This window comes from Equus asinus, chromosome 2, assembly GCF_041296235.1.
Source record: "Equus asinus isolate D_3611 breed Donkey chromosome 2, EquAss-T2T_v2, whole genome shotgun sequence".
Taxonomy (NCBI): domain Eukaryota; kingdom Metazoa; phylum Chordata; class Mammalia; order Perissodactyla; family Equidae; genus Equus; species Equus asinus.
The window spans coordinates 111,348,263-111,366,131 of record NC_091791.1 but is presented as its reverse complement, the minus strand read 5'-3'; the positions used below and the strand labels follow the sequence as shown (position 1 = coordinate 111,366,131).

The 17,869-nt window shown below is 37.0% G+C and overlaps 2 protein-coding genes across 12 annotated transcripts in view; one reads left to right on the top strand and one right to left on the bottom strand.

Moving 5' to 3' along the window:
* The window catches only part of LRRC28 (leucine rich repeat containing 28), a 161,747-nt gene extending 161,001 nt beyond the window's left edge, over positions 1–746 (bottom strand). For 2 of the 5 annotated variants that reach the window (XM_044762689.2, XM_070496289.1), the window contains exon 1: positions 612–746. The gene's annotated coding sequence lies outside the window, so the exon portion shown is untranslated. Of the gene's footprint in view, positions 1–30; positions 92–340; positions 547–611 lie in introns of those variants that run through there. The other 3 variants (XM_044762684.2, XM_070496285.1, XM_070496283.1) reach the window with 3 other exon arrangements.
* Positions 747–2,537: 1,791 nt separating this feature from the next.
* Positions 2,538–17,869, top strand: part of TTC23 (tetratricopeptide repeat domain 23) — a 99,559-nt gene continuing 84,227 nt past the window's right edge. For 3 of the 7 annotated variants that reach the window (XR_011497657.1, XR_011497659.1, XM_070496251.1), the window contains exon 1: positions 2,570–2,767. The gene's annotated coding sequence lies outside the window, so the exon portion shown is untranslated. Of the gene's footprint in view, positions 2,768–2,860; positions 3,002–17,869 lie in introns of those variants that run through there. The other 4 variants (XM_070496228.1, XM_070496215.1, XM_070496238.1 and 1 more) reach the window with 4 other exon arrangements.

Below are 17,869 nucleotides of genomic sequence, written 5' to 3'. Positions count from 1 at the left end.
CTACAGTTAAATGTAAACGGTATACTTAACTATATAAATGCACTTCCACAAGAGGCTTCTGACAGGTAAACACCAATCCACTTCATCGTCACTTAAAGCAAACAGACCGTTTCATCTTAAGACAATCCACAAATTTTAAGCAGGAGTGTTTTAAAGTAAAGGTGTCTCTTTAGCTGACTTCAGTAGTTAATTCAGTACAATACCCGCTCCAATTTCCTAATATTGGAGATCAGGGAATTAAAAACTGTATATTAAAAGCATTTGGTATTAAAAGCATTTGTAAAAGGTTATTTTCTCAGTGCTAAGAAGCGTTGGCAGAAGTCTTTGGCAAAACACATGCCTTTCGCCCGAGTTAGCCAAACACTCAGGTCGTTACAGTTTGGAAGCGGCGAGCCCTAAAGCCGGGATTTCAAAGACCAGGTATTGAGAATCTCCAGTCGCGGACGAGGAGGAGGGCCCGGGAGCTGTGGCCACCCGAGGCCCGGACGGGCCCGCTCAGGCCGGAGCCCACCGGCTGCGGCCGGGACGCTTTGGCCAGACTAGATCAGAGACCCGGGGGGCGGTCCAGCGGGCCTTGCCACGTGAGCCACCCAACGAGGCCCAGCACTCACCTCGGCGCCGGAGGAGCCAGCGCTCCCGGGCGCAGGCGGTGCTGGACGGCAAGCCCGGACGGCGAGCTGGGCGGGGCGCCGGGCGGGGGCGGGGCGAGGCGCGGCCGGCGAGGGGCAGGGCGGGGCGGAAGCCGTGGAGAGGCAGACTGAACCTCGCGATAATTCTCCCTTGTTCTCGCAGTTTTACGATAGGTCGGACGAGAGGCTCGTTTTCCAAGAGATGTGCCTATTGGTCGAGAGCCCGGCTTCCTCCAGGCTGGCCCCGCCCACCGCTCGACGCTTCCTTCCGGCTCTGGCTGGAAGTTTGCTGTCAGTAAGGCAGCTTTCTGCTTAGCGTTTTGCTGGGGTAATTTAGCTGGCTCCAGCCTCGGAAACCGCGCGGAACTGATATGTTCTTTCATACGTTCGTTCAGTCACTCGTGCTCTCACTGAATGCATATGTTGAGGGATTACAATGGTAATAATACCCGAGTGCTTATTGTGTACCAGGCAGCATTCTAAGAGCTGTGCATAGATTATCTCACTTAACCCTCACGCAATCCCATGACACAGGTACTATTATTATACCCTTTTGCTGGATGAAAAACGGGCCTGGTGGGTTTATGTAACGTGGCCAAGGTTAGTAAGTGGTGAGCCTAAGCACGGGATTTAGGGGCTCACGGTGCGCACTGATGGGGTTGCACAGATGAGGCGGTGACCTAGTCTCTGCTCTTGAAAAACCTAAATTCTGTTGTGAGAAACGATCACCAAAAAGGACAATAACTAAGTAAGTTAAATACTATGGCAATTCGTAGCATGACTGAGTAGGACGTCAATAAATATTTCTTCAAGAGGAAAATTTCTATTTCAACGGAAAGAGACACCAAAAGAAGAGAGGCTTATGCTGGTAAAAAGAAAAAAAAATCCGAGCATTGTTAGGGAACATTTAAAAAGCCGAACTTATTTTTTAAATACCTTGTTGGTTAATATGGCAACTTTCTTTCTGAAGTTTTTATTAATTTTCTCTCATGAAACTGCTGTTACTTATTGTTCTTTGAAAAGCTTGATGTTGATTAATTTGTTAGCGATTCACTGTCATGCAACCTAGTTTCGCGTTGGTTTATTTAATTACTGTTAGAGATGAATAACCTAAAAAGCAAAGTTATACTAAATAAAAATAACACCTATTCCAAAACAAGGTATGAGATATAATAAAATACCAATTACCTATGTATTAAACCTGGTCTTCAGAAGTTACTGATGTATACGGCATGGCCTATGTCATGTAGTTTTAGGACCTTCGATACAGGTTTCTAAATACCTAAGAATTTGTGGTACTTAGAAATTTTTTTGCTAGACTTAAAATGAGGAAACCTATAGTTTGTAAAGAACTTTCTATAAAGTTTGTAAAGAAAAATCTTTAGGGTATTAAGAATCAACCCAAATAATAAGACTTGCTCCTAATATTGAAGAGTCTCCAAAAAAGGATTAACAATAGACAAAACAATAATTTTTTAAAGTGATCAGTGTTAGCCTCTTAGTTTTCTTTTCTTAAACAAAGATATATTTTAATGCATTAAGTAACGTCCGATATATGATCATGAAAAGTGAATCACACCAAAATAAATTACACCCCCTGAAACTGGCATAAAGTAGCCAAATGATTCTGTGTCAGTATAAGATCCTGTGACCACTCTTAAAAGTTCTTTAAATTTGTGGTGTAGATTTTCACATTTTGCCTCACTCAAAACGAGGGGGGGAAATCCTCTAATTTAAGGTAGTGATTTTGCAATCTTTGACAAACTTTAACATCAACAGGCAGCGATACCACTTTAAGAAAATTCCAGAGACAAGACAACCTTATTTTAAAATTCCCACCTCTGGCTCCCAAGGATTGGGTTGCAAACTTCGACAAAATACTCTTCTCCACTCCCTATTGGTGCGTGCACTATCATTCATTCTTCTGCTTGGAGTTTTGTGAGGTACCAGGTTGCTTTACGGGAAAAGGCGGCCCTAATTTAGTCTGGAACTGCCTTACTTTAGACTTTTTCGTGGTTATCAATCTGTACAAAGAATCACCAAACTGATACAGCGAGAACCAATCTGGCAAATCAGGCTGCCGATACAACTGTGTAATTCGCTCGAAAAAGAAACGGAGAGCCTCTCAAGCATACAGGGTAAATTTTTGACAAAAGATTTTACGACATGGAGATATGAGAGTTAAAGAAAGTTTTCCGGGGTTTTTTGCTAGTTTTAAAGCAGTAAGTGTCAAAGGAAAAGCAGATAAATTACAGGCGCAATCAGAGTGGCAGGGAGAGAGGTTTTCAGAGTGTGTTTCTCTCTTTGGGGCAAGGTTGGAAGAACGTTATTCTCAGATTAGCAGTGGATTTTCGAATGGTAAAGGGAACAAGGTAATAAGATTAGCTATCGATTATTTTATATTCTAAGCTGTGGTTTGTTGTTGCTTTAGTATGGATTTAAAGGGATATTTAGTAATATTATTTGTAATTATCAAGTGGTGGATATTTTTGTTGTATATGTAGCATAATAGACAATCCATCTATTTAAAGATACAAGAGAAAATTAGAATCATCTTTGGATGCAAATTTTGTGCATATTTTAGATTAAGAGATCCATAATATTGGTATATGAAGCAGAATCAGTAGGTAATTAATGTAGGGATACATTTTCAAAAATGAAATCCAGCGTTTTTATTTTCAAAAATGATATTTTCACTAAAACTAGAATGTAAAAGTTCAGGAAAATATTGATAAATAAGAATAATATATATTAAAACATATTTGAAATAGCAACATATGTTTTTAGAATCGATCCCAATATATAATTCCAAAATATAGTATCTTAAAGATTCTTCACACATTAATTCAGCTAGTAAGTATGATACCTAGTGGCACATCTATACCTCTACAGGGCCTAACTCATAGGTATGCAATAAATATTTCTTAAGGGGCCTCTGCTCATCCATGTATGGGGATATAAAATAATAAAATACAATCTCTCAAGAAGCTCATACTCCAGCTGGGAGAATGAGACTCCAAACATTTCACTGAAAACTTCTGGACAATTCTTGCTGCATACATGACTGTTACAGACCATGTGTGCTTCGGGTGCTCAGATCAGTACGAGCTGAAACATTCAGAGAGCGCTTCACAGCAGAGTTAAGACCGAATTTGGACCTGAGCACTGGGCAAGATTTCAGTAGATGGGAAAGAGGGGGAGTGGCATCACAGGTAGTGGATGAATCACTGGCAGATATGTGCAGCCTAAAGAATAACTGGCCCTGACTACAGCACAAGGCTCATTTGGGGACCTCGGTTTAAGAAAAAAAAACAAAAAAAGCATGAGAAGTTACATGAAGAGTCAAAATTGTGAGAATTAAGGAGTTTGGTCCTGGGTTTTGAACAGGAGGGAGACCTTATGAAAGTAACATTTAATAAAGATTAAACAGACATTGCAATTTGAGATGGCTCCAAGAGCGGAGACCGGAAGCTAAGGGGCTAAATAATAATAACTAATAACTACAAATAATGGAGTACAGATTGATGTCAGCCTCTTAAGACATTTTATCCAAATACCTGTACTTTCACATTGTTGCATAATATAAATTGATGCATTTCTTTCTATTCTTCTAGCATTGAGCTTATTTTTTGTTTAGCACTACAAATACAAATTTTATTAGATGTGGCAGTAGTTGTGGTGCGATTAAAACAGTAAAAGTGATTGTTGTTCACATTGCATCAGTCCTTGCTCCTTGTCCCTCCAAATTTCAGTGTGTTTCTTCGTTTGTTTAACTGAATTGAAGGAATTTCAACAACAGCAACAAAAATCCCTTATGACTGAAGAACACCATGGGAGGATGGAAGGTGTTCTTGCTCAGCTGTAGACTTTCACTTGACCTGTTTCTCTGAGACAAAACTCACTTCCTTACATTCAGTGAGCTGCTACTATGTGCCAGATGCTATCCTCAGTGTTGGACAAACAAAGGTGAATCAAAGACCATCTCCTCCCCAAAAAGCAAAGTATGTCAGGGGCACCAAGCAGGGTGTCTCCAGCTTCAAAACTTGCTTCAAAGAATCCAAACCTCATCTAGCCTAAGTCGTTGATCACTAGTTCTTAGTTAGGTAGTTGGAGAAAGAGAAATCTCTGGCTGTGGAAAAGAACCCTGAAACAAGGCCCCCAACTGATGAATGATGTGGGAGACTGCAATGCTCACCAAAAAATTCCATTTACTCCCCTGGATACCTAGCCCTCTTTGCAGTTAGGAGAGCAAATGAGATGTAAGCGGAAGTGACGTGTGTCACTTCTGGGCAATGGCAGTGACAAGCCCATCCACAGTTTTCCAATCTTTGTCAGTCTACTATGACTCGTTTATGCATGATTAAACCTTGGTCAGCCTGGGTCTCTGAGACACCCTGTGGATCAGACATTCCCACTCCCCACTCCCAGACCCAGCCCCTACTCCTAAACCCGTAGGTCTGTAGCAGATAGGAGTTGGTATCTTACCTCATTACAGTGTATTCATCCTGACCACCTCAACTGTTAACAGCCTTTCCCCTGGAGATATTGGCATTTCATTTAAGATTTCTTAAGTTAAAAAAAATGCCCTAGTCACCTGAGTTTCATGTATCAGGTGGATGAAATGTTTGAGGGAAAATCTCACTATACAGATGGTTTACTTATTCATCTAGTAAACATTTATTGAGGCCTACTAGGTGCCAGGCACTAATGCCATGTGACCCATCTATTTGTAGAGCTGGAGTATTATCTTAAGATTGGTTTTCAAGATTTTTGGGGCTTCTGCCACATTGTCTTTAGGAATCAGGGCTGCCCTAACTTATAAAAGTCTTGCAGTCATAAGATGTGTGAAAGCAGAATTACACATAAAGTTGCTTTGTGGTTTCATAGCTATTTTTTAACAGTTTTACTGAGGTATAGTTTACATACCACAAAATTCACTCATTTTAAGGATATAACTCAATGATTTTTTAGAAAATTTACAGGTTGTGTAACTATCATCACATTCCAATTTTAGAAAATTTCCATCACCCTAAGAGTATACTTCATGCCCATTTGCAGGCACTCCCCACTCCTACCCCCAGCCCAGGTACTCACTAATTAAACTTTCTGTCTCTATAGATTTGCCTTTTCTGGACATTTACTATAAATGGAATCATATGATATGTGCTATTTTTGCATCTGGCTTCTTTCACTTAGCATAGTATTTTTGAGGTTTATCCATGTTGTAGTATATATCAGTACTTCATTCTCTTTTATTGCCCAATAATATTCCATTGGACGGTCACTACCACATTTTGCTTATTCATTCACTAGTCAATGGACATTTAGATTGCTTTCAGTTTTTAGCTATTGTAAATAATGCTGTTGTGAAGATATGTACAAGTTTTTGTATGACCATGTGTTTCAGTTCTCTTGGATATATACCTAGGAATGGAATTACTGAGTTATATGGTAACTCTGTGTTTAACTCTGAGGAATTACCCAACTGCTTTCTAAAGTGAACGCACAATTTTACATTTCACCACTGTTGAATGAGGGTTCCAATTTCTCCACATCCTCACCAACACTTCTTAAAATCTATCTTTTTGATTATAGTCACTCTGGTGAAGTGGTTCTTTATGAAGTGGCTCTCATTATAGTTTTGATTTGTGTTTTCCTAACGACTAATGATGTTGAGCATCTTTTCATGTGCTTATTGGCCTTCATATATCTTCTTTGGTAAAAGACCTATTCAGATCTTTTGCCTATTTTTTAATTAGGTTATTCATTGTTTTATTATTGAGTTGTAAGTGTTCTTTATATATTCTGGATAAAAGCCCTTTATCAGATAAATGATATATCTTCAAAATATTTTGTCCCATTTTTTAGATTGTCTTTTAACTTTTGTAATGGTGTCTTTTAGAGCAACAAAAGTTTTTAATTTTAATGAAGTCCAATGTATCTATTTTTTCCTTTTCTCACTTGTGCCTTTGGTCTTGTATCTAAGAAATCTTTGCCTAACCCAAGCTCATACATAGTCCTATGTTTTGTAAGAGTTTTATAGTTTTAGCTCTTATTTTTAGGTCTTTGATTCAGTTGGAGTTAATTTTTGTATATGATGTGAAGTAATGTTCCAATTTCATTCTTTTGTGTGTACCTATGCATTTGTTCCAGCACCATTTATTGAAAGGACTGTTCGTTGAATTATCTTGACACTCTTGTCAAAAATAATTGACCATAAATGTAAAGGTTTATTTCTGGATTCTCAGTTCTATTCTCTTGAGCTCTATGTCAGTCCTTATGCGAGTACCACACTGTTTTGATTATGGTAGCTTGGTAGTAAATTTTTAAAATGGGATGTGCTAATCCTCCAACTTTGTTCTTTTTCAAAATTGTTTTAGCTATTCTAGGTCTCTTGTGTTTCCATATGAATTTAAGGTCAAATTCGTCCCCTCCCCAAAAAAAGGGCAGCTGGGATTTTGATAGGGATTACGTTAAATCTATAGATCAATTTGGGGAGTATCACTATCTTAACAGAATTAGGACTTCTAATCCATGAACATGGAATGTCTCTCCATTTATTTAGATCTTTGACTTCTTGCAGTAATGTTTTTCAGTGCAAAAGTCTTCTACTTGTTTTGTTAAATTTATTCCTATTTTTTTCTTTTTGATGCTATTGTGAAAGGAAATGTTTTAATTTTATTTCAGATTGATAGAAATACAATTTTTGTTTATTTTGTACCCTATGACCTTGCTGAAATTGTTTAGTAGTTCTAGTAGGATTTTATTGTTTTTGTTTTGCTTTTCTGTGTGGATCCCTTTGGATTTTCTACATATAGGATCATGTCATTTGATAATAGAGTTTTATTTCTTCGTTTCTAATCTGTATACGTTTTATTTCTTCTTCTTGCCTTATTGCACTAGCTAGAACATCCATGTCAATCTTGAATACAAGTGTTGAGAGCAAACATCCTTGCCTTGTTTCCAAACAGGAGAAAAGCATTCAAACATTCACCATTGTGTGGTGTTAGCCTTAGGTTTTTTAAAATCAAGTTTTTATCGGCCCTTTTTCAGGTTGAAGAGTTTTTATCATAAGTAGGTGTTGGATTTTGCCAAATGTTTTTTCTGCATCTATCAAGATGATCATGCGGTTTTTGTCCTCTATTCTATTAATATGGTGTATTATATTAATGATTTCAGATGTTTAACTTACATTCTTGGGATAAATCCTCCTTGGTCATAGTATATAATCCTTTGGATATGTTGCTATATTTGGTTTGCTAATATTTTGTTGAGGATTTTTTGGGTCCATATTCATCAAGGATATTGATTTGTTGTTTTCTTTTCTTGTGATGTCTTTGTCTGGCTTTGGTATCAGGATAATACTGGCCTTATAGAATGAGTTGGAAAGGGTTTCCTCCTGTTCTTTCTGATAGAGTTTTCAAAAGATACATATTATTTCTCTTGAAAGGTTTAGTAGAATTCACCATGGAAGCCATCTGGGCGTGGGCTTAACTTTAAGTATTTTTAATTATTAGTTTAATTTCTTTACTTGTTATAGTTCTATTCAGATTTTCTATTTCCTTTTTCTTCTGTTTTGGTATTTTCTATCTTTCTAGGATGTTTTTAACGGCTTTTTGATGCCTCAGCTTACATATGGGCAAGGTTGTTTTTTTAACTAGTACACTCTCATTCAGTCATAATGGTTGTTATTTCCTAGGCGCCAGTACCCTGAGGGCTCCTGCCCCTCCCTCAAGCCTCCGTACAGCTCCCCACAAGTCAGCACCCAAAAGTTAACACCTGGAGCAGCAGGGGACCTTCAGAACCCAGCTCCAGCATAGTTGCCATCTATACAGATTGGTTGGTCCTCCTACTATACCAGTTATTAAATTTTTGAACATCACCTCTTGGAAATGGAAGACAAACACCACTTTAGACCTCTTCCTTTCACTTTGATCTGGGGCTGATCATGTGCTTCAGCATTCCACTGGGTAGGTCTGGCAGAAGGAATAGCATTAATTGATTGGGTATGTCTGACTGGCAGTTGTGGCACTGATTGAGAGTCCTGGGAAGCTGAACCCAAGGCTGGTGGCGAGAGGGTGGTGTGTGGGGTCTGGGCTCATTTCTAATGAAAATTTAAGCCCTAACTATGGCTATTACAAAGAAAAGAAATGTGGCTGATGATAAGTGTATAACTCAAAGTAAGTGAACTGAAGAGTGTGTCTTTCTGCTAAAGGTGTTACTCTATGATGCCACACCCATTGAAACAGACACATACTTAAAGCAAGATTACTGATTCAAATGCTTTCAGAAGCCAGATGGGTACCATGCCTTTTTTCATTGATTCCAAGATGTACATTTCTTTTGGCTTAATCATCTCTGAAATTGGAATGTATGTTATGCTTGATGCTAAATCATAATTTAATGGCAGTGTTGTTTCTTTCTTAGTAGTTATCAAATACTGGTGTGTCTTATAATCAGTGATGTTTTAGATTAAAATAATTCAGGAAATGAGTAGCAAGTGGCATGGGCCAGGAAAATCACATCCCTTTATGTCAGCCTTTAACTTTGAAAGAGACATGTCAATACAGAGACCTATTTTTCTACAATAAGAAAAACAGCAACATAGGAGCAATGACAAATGGCAACTACTTTGCTGCCTCCATGTCCAGGAGCCAATAGGGAGTGGTGGCAACTGGCAAACTGGAGAGTGCACCCTGTCCAGGAGCAGCTGCCATTCTCCCCTGGTTGATTGTTGCCTGTGGTGACATAGGCCCAGTGTTGACAGATGTTCTGAGTTTTCAGAGAAAGCCAGAAATACAGAAATCCAGATCTTTATGTGAAACTCCTACTTAAAATTTTTTTTAACCATCTAGCCAGAAAGAAAAAAGAAAAAAAAGGGAGGGAGTTAAATCCAACCTGTGTATGCTGAGATTATAACCTCTGTCTTAAGGATTTGATATTAGGAGGCAGCATCAGACAAACTACGTTTTAAGGTTAAGTCAAAAAGTAAAAAAAAGAAAAATCAAATCATTTTCAAAGTTCAACATTAGGTTCAGAGGCCCAGGATAGCAAATACTGTAGGTCATATTACTTATGTAGCTTTTAAAATTTCATCTCTGCCTCCCCTAAATAGGAGATAAGACAGTGTGGTTAAGTTTGTTGAAGTTGTTGCATTTCCTGATTATAAAAATAGATGATTACTTTAAAAATGCAGTCTTAGGTTTCCAAAGCAAAAGCATTTGGTTCCTACTACTATAGACTGTGCAATGAAAGGCAGGATGACATGGTGGGAAACCACAAAATTATTAGAAGACCAGGGTCCTGATTCTGGCCACGTGACATTGGGCAAGTAATTTAGCTTCTTTCAGCTTCATTGTCCTCATTTATAAAATACAAATAATCATACCTGTCTCTCTACCTCACATGGCTGTGGTAAGGGCCATGTGAGATAAAATATGTGAAAGTATAAAGTGTTATGTAAATATCAGTTGTTGGAATTGCCAACATCACATGAGTAGTTGGGACAGCACAGGGTCTTGCGTCTCAGATTCCTCATCCCAATCTACTACTCTTTCTCTAGACCACAGCACCTATTGAAGGGGTTGTCTCATCAGCCAATGGGGTGAGTAGATGAGGAAGCTTAAGGCAAGAGCTTATTATAAAAATAGTCTGCCAACATCTTGGAATCTGAGATAGCACTGAGTCTCTGTACAGCAGGGTTTGGGCAAAGCTTAGATGCTGAAACTGAAGGGTTGGCCTTTCATGTTTTGAAGGGCTACTGGAATGAGAGTTTCACCTGGGTTGTAGATCAGCCTCTGTATCTTTCTCATGGCCTGACCTTAGTGTTCTGTGTTTCATATTCTATTTTGCTTTATGAAGAAAAGAAAAGCTCCTACTGTCTTCCTCCTTGGTGGAAATGTAAAGCTCTATTTTTGAATTATTAAGGAGTGGACACACTTTACCTTGGTAACTATATCCAATCTAACTGCTTCAACACTTGGCTCTAGCCATCTCAAATCCTATGTGGAGGTAGACATGGAATAAGTTACAAATTTTTTGAAAAGGAAAGGAAAACCAATTATTTTTTAAAGTTGTCACTCAGAACCAGTGACGGGTTTCTAATTTCTAAATTGGACATTCTTATATAAACTTTCTTCCACAACTGCAAATTCAGTCTGGTTGAGACCAAATTGATTGTCTTATCAAAATGACCATCTTCCTTTATCTCGCTAGTTCTGTTCACGGCATCACCACTTTTAGCGGGTGGTAAACTTTTCCTGTCAAGGGCCAGATAGTAAATATTTTAGGCTTTCAGGGCCATAGGGTTTCTATCACAGCTACTCACCTCTGCTGTTGTAGTGCAAAAGCAGCCATAGACAACATGTAAATGAATGAACAGGGCTGTGTTCCAATAAAGTTTTATTTACAAAAACAGACAGTGGGCAGGATTTGGCCCTGAGCCGTAGTTTGCCAACCCCTTTTCTAGAATCCCAGGAAGAAAATACCAAGAGTCAGTCTTGATTGTCCCCCTTCTTTGATTTTTACATCCAAGCAGCTCTCAAGTTAGAATAATTATATCTTTCAGTAATCTCCTCATCCCACCCTTCACTTCCCTTTGCACTGCTACTGTGCCCCTGAATTCATTCTATACAATTACACTAACACACTCAGAGATTTTTTTCAACTGGTGGTAAGAGGGTAGCTTCAGGACCATATCTATTTACTGAAGAGGTATCAGAATTTCTTGGAGAAAGTTTTAAGAAGCGTATAGAATATTCTAATTTTATTTTTAAGAAAAATGCCTACTTTGTTAGAATATAAACTATAGAAAGTAAAATGATGAAATCTTCTTGGACAATGTGTCATGATTGAAAATGGTTGTGAAACATTGCTCAAATTTAGAATTTCACAAGGTACACTGCTTACATTTGGTGATGCCTCATGTGATGTTAGGTGGAACACAGACAAACTTTTTAAATATTAATACTTATGTTTTTTATTTTAAAGTGTATTAGGGGAATATAACATCAAACCTCTAATGTCACTTATTATTTATTAGGGTGAAGCTGAAGCACGTATTTTGGTTTTTAAAAAGTGTGCGGATTTAAAGAAAAAATTGACAATATTGCAGGCAGAATACAGATATGGTCAACATCATCAAGATGGTACCAGAATATCTAAAGTTTGAAAATCAGTGGCCACTTTGCCTCCTGTGGTTTCTATATTTGTCTACTAATTACAGATCACTCTCATGGGAGCATTTTCTTTTCTCTTTCCTCATAAAAACCTTCAAGGGCTCACCACTACCTGCTAAATCAAGTCAATCAAATTCTTAGCCTGGAATCAATGTCTTCTAAACCTGGCTCCAGCCTTCCACTTTTCCTCTACCTCAGGATCTCCCAAACAATGCTCAAAAAATACCAGTCACGTAAGATTTAATAGCTGCTCCAGAAAAAGAGGATTTCATTCTCAAAAAAGTTTGGGAAATTGCGGCATGCTATACCCCTCTGCAATATATTCACAAGAAATTATACCACATTAAAGCCTTTGAGAAGACCTGAGGTAAAGAAACTTGTCCACGTTTATCTATTTGCTTGATCATAGAACCGTCCTTTTGTGGAACCAATATTTGTGTTTACCAACTTATTTGATCATCTTTGTCAATAACCCTTCCTTCTAGATTATGCATTAATGTCTTGTGGCTCTAGCATACTACAGAAGTTGGTTTGGAAAATGCTGCTCTGTATCCACGTTCCCCCAGTTCCCCCACATACCAGCCAAACTGAAAAACTAGTAGTTAGCCATATACCCATTTCACTTTCTGCTTCCGAGCCTTTGCTAATTGAGCGCTCTGCTTGAGATACTTTCTTTTCTCTGTCCTTGCCCTCTGGAATCTTTTCAACCAAACAAGCTGAGTTGCTGCAACAGTAATGGTTCCCATTTCTGAAGTCTTACTACTTCCCACTCTTCTAGCACTTGTACCACCCAGTATTGTGGTAATTGTGTACCTGATCTTTTTTCCTGTTAGATTTTACATTTCTTGGAGTTACTGTTTTCCACATAGTGTGTTAGTTTAATACGTTGCTTATAGTAGGAATTCAGTAAATATTTGCTGAATGAATAAATAAATGGAAGACAATCAGGCGAAATTTAAAATGTTACATGTAGTAAATAATAAAATTGTAGTTTAAAGTATCCATGTGGAGAGTGGGGTGAATGGGGAGGGATCTCTGAAAGGCTGATACATATATATGCTTTTTAAAAACAGCTTTAATTGTTATAAAAGTGTACAGTCTGATAAATTTTGACATATGTATAGAACCCATTAAACCACAATCATGATAATGAACATATCCATCACCCCCCAAAATTTCCTCATGCCCCTTTGTAATCTCTCCATCCTACTCCTCCCCACATCTTCTCCTTCTCCTTGCCCAGCCACTCCCCCAACCCCTAGTTCAAGACAACCACTGATCTGGTCATTATATATTGGTTTGCATTTCCTAGAATTTTATATAAATGGAATCATACAGAATGTCCTCTCTTTTGTCTGGCTTCTTTCACTTAGCGTAACTATTTTGAGATTCATTCATATTATAGCATATCTGTTCCTTTTTATTGCTGAGTAGTATTTCCATATATAGCTATACCACGATTTGTTTATCCATTTACCTACTGATGGACATTTGGGTTGCTTCTAGTTTTTGGCTATTAAAAATAAAACTCCTATGAACATTTGTGTGTAAATCTTTATACAGACATTTGTTTTCATTTCTTTTGTGTAAGTACCTAGGAGTGAAATGGGTGGATCATGTCCTAGGTGTATATTTAACTATTAAGAAACCGCCAAACTGTTTATCAAAGTGGTTGTACGTTTTACATTCCCACCAATAGTGTATGAGAGTTTCAATTTTTCTACCTCCTCACCAACACCTAGTATGGTCAGTTTTTGAAATTTTGGCTATTCTAATTGGTATGAGTGATATTTTATTGTGGTTTTAACTTGCATTTCCCTAATAATTAATAACATTGAGCATCTTTTCATGTGCCTGTTTGTCATTGGTATATCTTCTTTGATGATGTGTCTGTTAAAATATTTTGCCCATTTTTATAGTGAGCTGTTTTCTTATTATTGACTTTTGAGAGTTCTTTATATATTCAAGATACAAGTTCTTTATTAGAAACATGTTTTGCAAATATTTTCTCCTAGGCTGTGGCTTGTCTTTTCATTCTGTTCATAGTTTTTTATGAAGAGCAGAAATTGTTAATTTTGGTAAAGTCCAACTTGTCATTTTGTTCTTTTTACGATTCTTTTTCATGTCATATCTAGGAAATCTTTGCCTAATCCAAGGTCACAAGGATTTTCGTATAGAGGTCTATCTTCTATTTTGAGTACATTCTTGTGTATGACGTGTGGTATGTGTACCAGATTTTTGTGTTGTTTTGTTTTGTTTTTACATGTGAATATCCAGTTGTTCTAACGCCATTTGTTGAACAGACTATTCTTTCTCCAACGAATTGCCTCTGCAGTTTTATCAGTGATCAATTGTTTATATACATAGGGGTCCATTTCTGGACTCTCCATTCTGTTCCATTGATCTATTTGTCTGTCTCAACAACACTACCAAATAGCCTTGGTTCCTGTAGCTTTATAATAAATCTTAATAAAAATTGTGTTTGTCCTCTAACTTTGTTCTTCTTTTACAAAGTTGTTTTGAGTGTCCTAGATCCTCAGCATTTTCATATGAACTTTAGACAGTTTGTCAATTTCTACCAAAAAAAAAAAATGCTATTCAGGGACTTGGATTGGGATGGCTTTGAATCTCTGGATCGATTTGGAGAGAATTGACATCTTAACAATGTTGGGTCTTCCAACCCATGAACATGGTATATATTTAGGTCTTCTTTAATTTCTCCTTGCTGTCTTTTATAGTTTTAACTGTACAAGTCTTATTCAGCTTTTGGCAGATTTATTCCTTATTTCATTGTTTTTGGTGCTATTGCACATAGTATTGTATTTTAATTTCAACTTGATTGCTAATGTATAGAAACATAAGTTTTGTATAGTGCTCTTGTATCCTGCAATCTTGGTAAACTCACTTATTCTAGGAGATTTTCTTCATGTTTCATCTGATTTTCTACATAGATGAAAATAGGGGTATACTATCTGTGATAAGGGCAGTTTTACTTCCTTTCTGATTTGGTTGCCTTTTATTTCTTTTTCTGGATTGATTGCACTGACTGGATCCTCTAGTACAATGTTAAATGGAAGTATTGAGCGTGAACCTCCCAGTCTTCTTTCTGATCTTAGGGGAGAGCATTCAGTCTTTCAAAAAGTCTAATGTTAGCTATAGGTTTTTCATAGATGTCCTTTATCAGGTTGAGGAAGTACAATTCTATTCCTACTTTGCTAAGATTTTTTATCAGAAATGGATATTAGATTTTGTCGAGATTTTTTTTTGTGTTGATCAAGATGATCATACAGTTTTTCTTTTTTGGTTTATTAATATTATGAATTACATTGTCTACTTTTTGAATGTTAAATCAATCTTGCATTCCTGAGATGAACTCTACTTGGTCATGATGTATTTTCCCTTTTATATATTACTGAGCTTAATTTGCTAAAATTTGTTTCAAATTTTTGCATCTATCTTTCTGAGGCATATTGATCTGCAATTTTCTTTTCTTGTAATATATTTGTCTTGTTTTGGTATCAGGGTCTCATAGAATGAGTTAGAAAATAATCTCTTTTTCCATTTTCTGGAAGAGGTTATATGGAATTGGTATTATATCTTCCTTAAATGTCTAGTAGGCTTTTCTAGTGAAGCCATCTAGGCCTGGAGTTTTAGGATTTTTTTTGTGGTTTTTTTTTTTTTTTAAGATTTTATTTTTTCCTTTTTCTCCCCAAAGCCCCCCGGTACATAGTTGTGTATTCTTCGTTGTGGGTTCTTCTAGTTGTGGCATGTGGGACGCCGCCTCAGCGTGGTCCGATGAGCAGTGCCATGTCCGCGCCCAGGACCCGAACTAACGAAACACTGGGCCACCTGCTGCGGAGTGTGCGAACTTAACCACTCGGCCACGGGGCCAGCCCCTGGAGTTTTAGGTTTTTTATAAGATTTTTAAAAGGTGTATTCAGTTTCCCTAATAGCTGTAAGGCTATTCAGGTAACTATTTCTTCTTGAGTAGGCTTTAGTATTTTGCGTCTTTAAAGGAATTTATCCATTCATCTAAGGTGTCAAATTTATTGGCATTAGGTGTTCATAACATTCTCATATTAACCTTTTAATATTTGTAGAATCTGTAGTGATGTCCCCTCTCTCATTCCTGATATTGGTGATTTGTGTCTGCTCTCCTTTTTTCCTGATTAGTCAGGTTAGAGATTTATCAATGTTATTGATCTCGAAGAAGCAGATTTTGGTTTCATTGATTTTTCTCTATTGTTTTTCTATTTTTATTTCATTGATTTGTGAAGTTAGCTTTATTGTTTATTTTATTCTTTTCTTCTGCTTACTTTGAGTTTAAGTTGCTCTTCTTCTAGTTGCTGAAGGTAAATCTAAGATCATGAGTTTGAGAACTTTCTACTTTTCTAATATAGGCATTTAATACTGTAAATTTCCCCCATGAGGACTGTTTTAGTGGCATCCTCAAATTCTTATCTGTTGTGGTTTTATATTCATTCAGTTCAAACTACTTTCAAATTTCCTTTTTGATTTCTTCTTTGACTCATGGGTTTTTTAAGAAGTGTGTTATTTTGTTTCTAAGTATTTAGACAGTTTCCGGATATCTTTCTGTTATTGATTTATTATTTAATCCCTTTGTGGTCAGAGAATATACTTTGTGTAACTTGAATCCTAATAAGTTTATTGAAACTTGTTTTATGACCCAGAATAGAATCTCTCTTAGTTACTGTCCATGTGTCTTGAAAAGCATGTGTATTCTGCTCTTTTTGGGTAGAGTGTTCTAGTAAGTGTCAAATCAAGTTGGTTGATGATATAGTTCATGTCTTATATATCCTTTACTGATTTTCTGCCTCCTCAGTGTATGAATTATTGAGAGTAAAGTATTTAAATCTCTGACTGTAAGTGAGGATTTGCCTATTTCTCCTTGCAATTCCATCAATTTGGGGTGTTATATTTTGAAACTGTTATTAGGTGTATGAACACTAGGGATGATTATGTCCTCTTGCTAATTGCCCCTTTACCATTATGAAATGACCTTCCTGATGGTACTATTATTTGCTGTATAATCTACTTTGATATTAATATAGACACTCCAAGTTTGGTTTGACTAATTTTAGGATATTTTCCATCCTTTTACTTTTAATCTAGCTGTCTTTTTCTATTTAAAGTGAATTTCTTGTAGGCAACATATAGTTGGGTTTTGCATTTGTATCCAATCTGTCAGTGTCTATCTCTTAATTGGGGTGTTTAGACCATTTGTATTTAATGTTATTGTTGATATAGTTAGATTTAAGTCTATCACCTTGCTATTTATTTTCTATTTCTTCCATCTGTGTTTTGTTCTTTTCCCTCTTTTTTCTGTTTTCTATTGGTTTATTTTTATGCCTCTCTTTTTATCTCTTTGTTGGCTTATTACCTGTAACTCTTTATTTTGTTGTTTTGATGGTTGCTGTAGGGTGTATACTATACATATTTAACTAATGTCAGTCTACCTTCAAGTAATATTATACTACTCCACATGCAGTATAAGAACTTCAAAATTTCATTCCTCCCCTTCTACCCTTTTAGCTACTATTGTCATACATTTCACTTATACATATGTTATAAGCCCCACAGTACATTATTATTCTTTTGTTTAAACAGTTGATTATCTTCTAAAGAGAGTTTAATAATATGAGAACAGTCTTTTTTTTTTTTTTTTAAAGATTTTATTTTTTTCCTTTTTCTCCCCAAAGGCCCCCCGGTACATGGTTGTATATTCTTCGTTGTGCGTCCTTCTAGTTGTGGCATGTGGGATGCTGCCTCAGCGTGGTTTGATGAGCAGTGCCATGTCCGCACCCAGGATTCGAACCAACGAAACACTGGGCCGCCTGCAACAGAGCGCGCAAACTTAACCACTCGGCCACGGGGCCAGCCCCTGAGAACAGTCTTACATATTTGCCCATATGAGTATCATTTCCACTGCTCTTTATTCCTTTGTGTAGGTCTAGATTTCCATTTGTTATCATTTTCCTTCCTTCTGAAAGACTTATTTTAATATTCCTTTGAGACCATTGGAGTGCAAATCTGCTGGTGATG